Below are 6,985 nucleotides of genomic sequence, written 5' to 3'. Positions count from 1 at the left end.
AAATGGGAGGCTGGGAGGAGGTGGAAACTTGTTTTTTTTTCCTTTTCTCAATAAAAAAAATTAAAAAATAAAAAAAAAAACTTGTTTGACCTCTGTCACTCTTCTTGTAGATGCTCTCTGTGTCCACGACTGATCGTTTCTTTTCTCACAGCTGGACTTTGAGTCTACTTATGGCTTTGAGTCTTTCTCTTGGCCCCCATCACTATCACAACATGTTACCCCATGTGATCTACTTCACATGTCAAAGAAATTAGAACTAATGGATCAAACAAGAATCATTTTCCAAATGTCATTAAAACAAAAAGTGGAATATTTGAGAATAATTTCACATCATGCCTTCCTGAAGGAACCACTTTTCCTATGTCTTATGGTATTTCCTCTGAGAGTCTTATTTCCATAAACTTTCCACATTGACAGCACCCCATACTAGAGAAGTGATCCCCCATAGTTTCATGATTTTGAGTAGTTGGTCCCAGTTGGTAGCCCAATTTCCGAAAGTGATGGTTCTTTTAAAACTTACAAGTGAAGTATGTCACAGGAGGTGAGCTTGAGAGTTTGTATCCTCAGCCCACTTTTTGCTCCTTTTGTTTCCTGTGTGTGGTCGAGATATGATAACTCAGCTTCCTGTTCTTGCTATGTCTTTACTGCCATTATGGACATCTTCACTGCCCATTATGGAATCTAGTCCTCTGGCATCATAAGTCAAAATAAATTGTTCCTTAAGTTGATTTTGGTCATGGTGTTTTGTCACCAATGAAAAAAAGTAACTACAACCACTTGAAACAGGCCAAACCTAAACTTGGAAGATAATCACATTATGGCACATTTTATAGCAGACTGCACTAATGAAGAAAGACCTGTTTCCAAGTAAAACTGAGTATAGGGCTGTTGCATGTTTTTGGATTGGATAATTCAGTATATAAAAGCTGAAAAGAGTATAAGTATAAAATAAGTTATATCTCTTCCATCTTCTGCTACCTTACTATTTAGTGACATTTACCCCATAGGAAAAAAATAAAAGCTATTTCATCACTTCTCCTGGTCTATTTTTTCATCTCATCTTCTCTTTCCTCTCAAAGACTTGGAAATCAAGCCACTATCTGGATCAATATGTGACTAACAGGGCTTTTATGAGTCTATATATTTGATCTATATCTTCTTTGAGTCCCAGCCTATGGCTCCATAACACCATCTCTGAAATCTGTGAAGACTTTACTGATCCTGACAAATGTCCATACCTTATTCTTTTCTCCCCTCATTATTAATTCTATTATATGCATTCAAATGGACCAATAAAGACATATGGACAGTACTTATTCAAGACTATTTGATTCATTTAATTGGTCATTTAAAACATTTTTAAACTTGTCAAATTTTTAAACTTGGAAATGCTGCAAATGTCATTGGTGGAAAACAAAAACACCTAATATGGCTACTTAAACATTAAGTGTCAAAAATTACAATGACAATTGACGCACTCATTAATTTGATTACAGGTGAATGCCAGTGTAGGCATCCTCTCCAGTGTTGCTTAGAGTCTTAGCTGGGATCATCCATCTGGATTCCTGGGAATTTCCTTAGTGCCATGTTTCTTGCTAGCCCTTTAATTACTCCTTCAATCAAGATATCTTTTTCCTTTCTCTCCCTCATTGTCCTTCCCTCTTCTTGAGCATCCCATTCCCTCATGTGTTCTGGCCTTTCCCTTTTAGTCAGGCTAATGACTACCTTAATTGTCATCATAGAACCTTCAACAAGCAACTGATGGAAGCAGATACAGAGAACTGCAGCAAAACACTGGGCTGAGCTTCCAGAGATCAGACCAAGAGAGGGAGGAATGATAATATGAGCAAAAAGGTCAAGACCATGATGGTGACACCAACAGAATCAGTTGAACTGAGCTGGTGAGAGCTCAGTGACTCTGGGCTGATAGCAGGAGAACCTGGAAAGTACCAAATTAAGCCCACTGAATGTGAGCGATGGTTGTGAGGTTTGGTCAGTTAGTGGAGCCACTTGTAATGGGACCAGGATTTCTCCCTAGTGCTTGAACTGGCTTCTAGGAACACTTTCTCTTTGAAGGAATACTTTGTTCAACCATGATATAGGGGGGAGGGATTTGATCTTGCCTCAAAGTGAAGTATCAGACTTTGTTGACACCCCAAGGGATTTTGTTGACACTCCCTTTCTGAGGAGGAAAGGTGGGGAGGGAGAAGGGGGAGGAGTGGGAACAGGGATAGCTATGTGAAGTGAGAAAAGATTGCATTACAAATTCTTTTTTTTTTTTTTAAAGATTTATTTATTTATTTTGTACACAGTGTTCAGCCTCCAGGTATGCCTGCAGGCCAGAAGAGGGCACCAGATCTCATTACAGATGGTTGTGAGCCACCATGTGGGTGCTGGGAATTGAACTCAGGACCTCTGGAAGAGCAGTCAGTGCCCTTAACCTCTGAGCCACCGAGACAAAATTATAATGAGGCAGAGTGGTAAGGAAGCCTGTTGAATGCAACATGGTGAAATTCAGAGACCATTGCTGTAAATGTGAGAATTACATCCGCCATTTAAAATTTGTAAGTAGACTATAGAAAGGGTAACCAAATTCATTTCATGAGCTTTGGGAAATTTTATCTATTGGCAGACAGAAAAATAATTGCCAATTCTAGAGAGAGTTGAGAAATAAAAGGTCAAAGAAACGAAAGCATATATCTGGGACAGGATAGAAATGTGATAGTGGTTGATTCATATTTTAATTTCGCAGTGTAGAATGTAGATACCACAGAATTGGAAATATACGCTGAAATATTTGCAGATGTAACTAGGTAACCTTTCGTACTGAAAATGTCCTGACAGATTTCAGCTAAAATACATATGCATGTTTTTTTTTTCTTATCCAGTGGAAGTTGGATATTTAACTAACTGTGTGTTAGGAGCTAGAGTTGGCTATTTCTTTATCTATTTTAATTATTATGTTTAACCATAACATTTAACTCAGCTATAATGGTCACATTTAACATGGAAACCTAAAATGTGCATTTAATGGGAATAAAATTCTTAAATAAGGCTACTTTATGATGCATGATTTAATAATTTCTTTCCAATTAAGTGTGTTTGTGAGTGAGATTGCATGTGTGTTAGTGTGTGTGAGTGTGTATGTAATTGTGTGTGTACGTGTATAAAATTATTACCAACTTGCTCTGCTGTCTATGGTTTTGCCCTCCTCAGAAGGCTTAATGAGTTTATTGGATAATTTGGGGGAGATGAAAGCTAAATCATACAGCTTATTTCATTTGAAAATCTAAATGCAACATTTCGCCCTTGGTGCTTAGTTACATAATGGATACCACAGTTAATTCATCTTTCCTTGATGACAATTCTGGCCTTTACTTAAAAGGTATCATAATTTAAATGCTACAAATCCAACAAGTAGATGCTAATTTTCCCTAGGATGATGGGAAGGCAGCTTGAGAGTCACTGATGAGTTTCCATTACCATCTGCCAAGATTAGGGAACCTTCCTCTGTGGCTCTCTCTTTAATGGGAAAATGAACAGGTTTATGTACATTGCTGGTTAATTTGGAAGCAGATACATCTCTTAAGGATCTTTGCTTCTTTTCCGACAGAGTAAATTTTTAGGCAATCACAGGGTAGCAGGTGGGAAGCGCAGGGAACAACACAGCTGCACTCCGCTAAATGGTGCCCATAAACAATCGGAAACAACCAAGAAGATTTTCCTGATTTTGCAAGTTGGGGATGTCAGCACTTTGTTACTGCCCTTCCCTAATGGGAACGCCCTGAAAAGAGCAAATTGATGTTTTGCATGTTGAGGGACCGTAAAATGCAATGTGCTATCGTTTTCTTTTCCTAGTGATGGGCCAATGTGGAATTCTTATTTCTTTGGGGGACAACAGTCAGCATTTTTCCTTTTGAAATGTGTCACCTTCTTGGCTGTGTGTAAAATCTTATTCTTTACTGATATTTGGTGTCTCTTAGAAAGCAAATTACTGAACACCATGTTTAAGAAATAAAATTTTAAAACAATAGTAATATTTAAAAGGCATGCCTCATCAAAATAGATGGCATTACATGTCAAATAATATAAAAATTCTATAAAGCTTTAATTATATAATTAATAGAGTAGTCATTCTCTGTTTTCAGGGGAAAGAAAACATGCAGCATACATGAATGTTAATAAATTGTAAAATATTTCAGTGCTAATATACATATGTACATGAGCCAGGCACAGTGCTACATCTCTAGAATTCCAACACCTGAAGAGTGAAGGGCACCCTCAGCAGGTTCGAGGCATCCTGGTCTATGCAAGTCTTTTCGTTAAAAAAATGAAAAGAAAAACATAATAAAAAATAAAAAGTACATATTATCAAAAATTGGCACATTCTCCAAGTAGTTGACAGACTTACTACTAGAAGACTTAAAGTCTTGATATTTGGCAGGCATTTAATTATTTAATTATTTAGTGTATAAAAGGAATTATAAAGTTAACTATGTATGAGGTATTTTCTTGTTATTAAAATAAAATTTATGGCCAAAGCAACTAAAAAAAGGATGAGTGATTTATTTCATCTGAGTTTCATATTACATTCTGTTATATCAGGTACAGCAGAGTATGAAAAAAGAGTTAAATTTTATTTTTTTCTAAAGAAATGTGCTTACTAGGTGATCAAAGACCAGGTCATAGTTCACCTAAGAGAAAATGAATAAAAATAATTTTCCCAATGAGATTCATATTTTCAGGATGATGCAGACATACATGCTTTTTTCAAGGAATTCAATTCAGGATAAAATAATTAAAAATAAACTTGAAATCTTTAGAAAACAACAACATAAAGAATATAATACATTTTAAATTATCATAATGTTACCATGTTACACAATAAAAGATAATGGATAATTTTAAAAATTCATGAGATTGGTAGATGCTGGAGATTTACTCTATCAGGAGGGATACTTGATCAGGCATCCCTGAAAACCTTTTGTGTTATATAATTATTTTAAAAGAATAAGTTATCATTTAAATTCCATAAAGAAACTACTTTGATAACTTAGTAAATGTTTCCCATATTTGAATAAGAAAATAATGGTTTCATCAATAAAGTACACAGAGCAGAATCCACATTCATAAAACTGAAATGAATTTACAGCCTTTATCTAGAACTGTGAAAATCCTTTTCTCTTTCTTATGAGTTAATATTTACAACAGGAAATGCATAGAAACAACAAAATAAATATGCTCTCTTGTATTAGAGAATTTCATTTTATTCTTCGTTCAGAAAGTGCTTATCAAGTACAAAACTAAGGAAATTATTAAAAGGCCAAGTTAAAAAAAAAGAAATAGAATGTAGATACTTATTAAATATTATGCAACTAGTTTAAAAGACTATATTTCCTTTTGTTGCTTTTGGTATTTGTCTCAGTCACTAGCCTTTTGTTATGATAGAATACCTTGGCCACAAACAGCCTAAGGAAGGTAAGCTTTGTCTTGACTCACTGTTGCTAGAGAGAGTATTGAGCCTTTCTCAATATTAAGAGCTTCTATGAGAAACCCACAGCCAACATCATTTTAGTTAGATAAAATTTTGAAGAAATTGTACTAGAATTGGGAATAAGATGGGGCTGCCCACTATCCCTACTAATTTTGAGCATTGTACTTGAAACACTAACTGCAGCAATAAGACAAGAGACAGAAATTAAAGGGATGCAAGTAGAAAATTAAGAAATCAAACTATCCCTATTTACATGTGGTCTTATAAATAACAGAACCAATAATAATAATTTTCTACCAGAAAATTTCTGTAAGCAATCAACCAATTTTAAAAAAGTAATAGGATACACACTGAACTTATAAAAATAGCCTTTCTTGTTTAATTTAATTTTTATTAATTTTTTATCCAATATATTCTGACTACACATCTCCCCTTTCACAAATTTTCCCAGCTCCTTTCCATAGCCCCATTCATCCAACTCCATGTCTTTCATTTCTCTCTTAGAAAACAAATAGGCCAAAACAACAACAAAAAAGAAAGAAAAGCAAAACAAACCAACAAAATCCAATACATTCAAAACACACACATAAGCCGGGCAATGGTGGCGCACGCCTTTAATCCCAGCACTCAGGAGGCAGAGGCAGGCAGATCTCTGTGAGTTCGAGACCAGCCTGATCTACAGAGCTAGTTCCAGGACAGGCTCCAAAGCCACAGAGAAACCCTGTCTCAAAAACAAAAAAACAAAAAAACAAAAACAAAAACACACACACACATAAACAAACACACACAACATACACAAACACCCCACAAAATCAGAAATCTTAATGTACAAATTAAAGATCAGTATATAAAAATTCCCAAATGAGGAAATATGAGTAAAAAAAGGCTATAAAAATTATTGTGCTTGTTTTGTATGGGTTGACTACTGCTGCCATCTACTGTTGGGCATGTAGCCTCCTCTTAGCTCTAGATACTATACCCAGTGCGATTCCATTGGAGAAACTAACTTTTCCTTTTTAAACAGGTGTCAGTTACAGATAACTCATAGGTAAGGGGTAGAAGCCTGTGTCCACTACCATCTCTCAGATCTGGTCCTCATCTGGCTTGAACCTGTGTAGGCATTGTGCATCTACCAACTCTGAGAGTTCATATGTGCACCAATCTTACTGTATCTAGAGGACACTGTTTCCTTAGACTTATCAATCCCCGGTGGCTCTTACAAGTTTTCTGCCTACTCTTGCTCTATAGTTCCCTGAACCTTCATCAAACCATAAGGGTTTGATGAAGACATCAAATTTAGAAATATGTGTTCTAAACTCTCCCATTCTCTGTCCATTGTCTTGTTGTTGATCTCTGTGTTAGTTCCAATCTACTGCAAAAGGAAGCTTCTATGACGATGGCTAAGAGAGGCACTGATCAATGGTTACAGGAAAGTGATATTTGCAATTGTGCTGGCTAGATTTATGTTGCCCTGACATACAAATTGTAATT

This window comes from Microtus ochrogaster, unplaced genomic scaffold (genome assembly GCF_000317375.1).
Source record: "Microtus ochrogaster isolate Prairie Vole_2 unplaced genomic scaffold, MicOch1.0 UNK4, whole genome shotgun sequence".
In the NCBI taxonomy this organism is placed as follows: domain Eukaryota; kingdom Metazoa; phylum Chordata; class Mammalia; order Rodentia; family Cricetidae; genus Microtus; species Microtus ochrogaster.
This window is presented reverse-complemented; position numbering follows the sequence as displayed.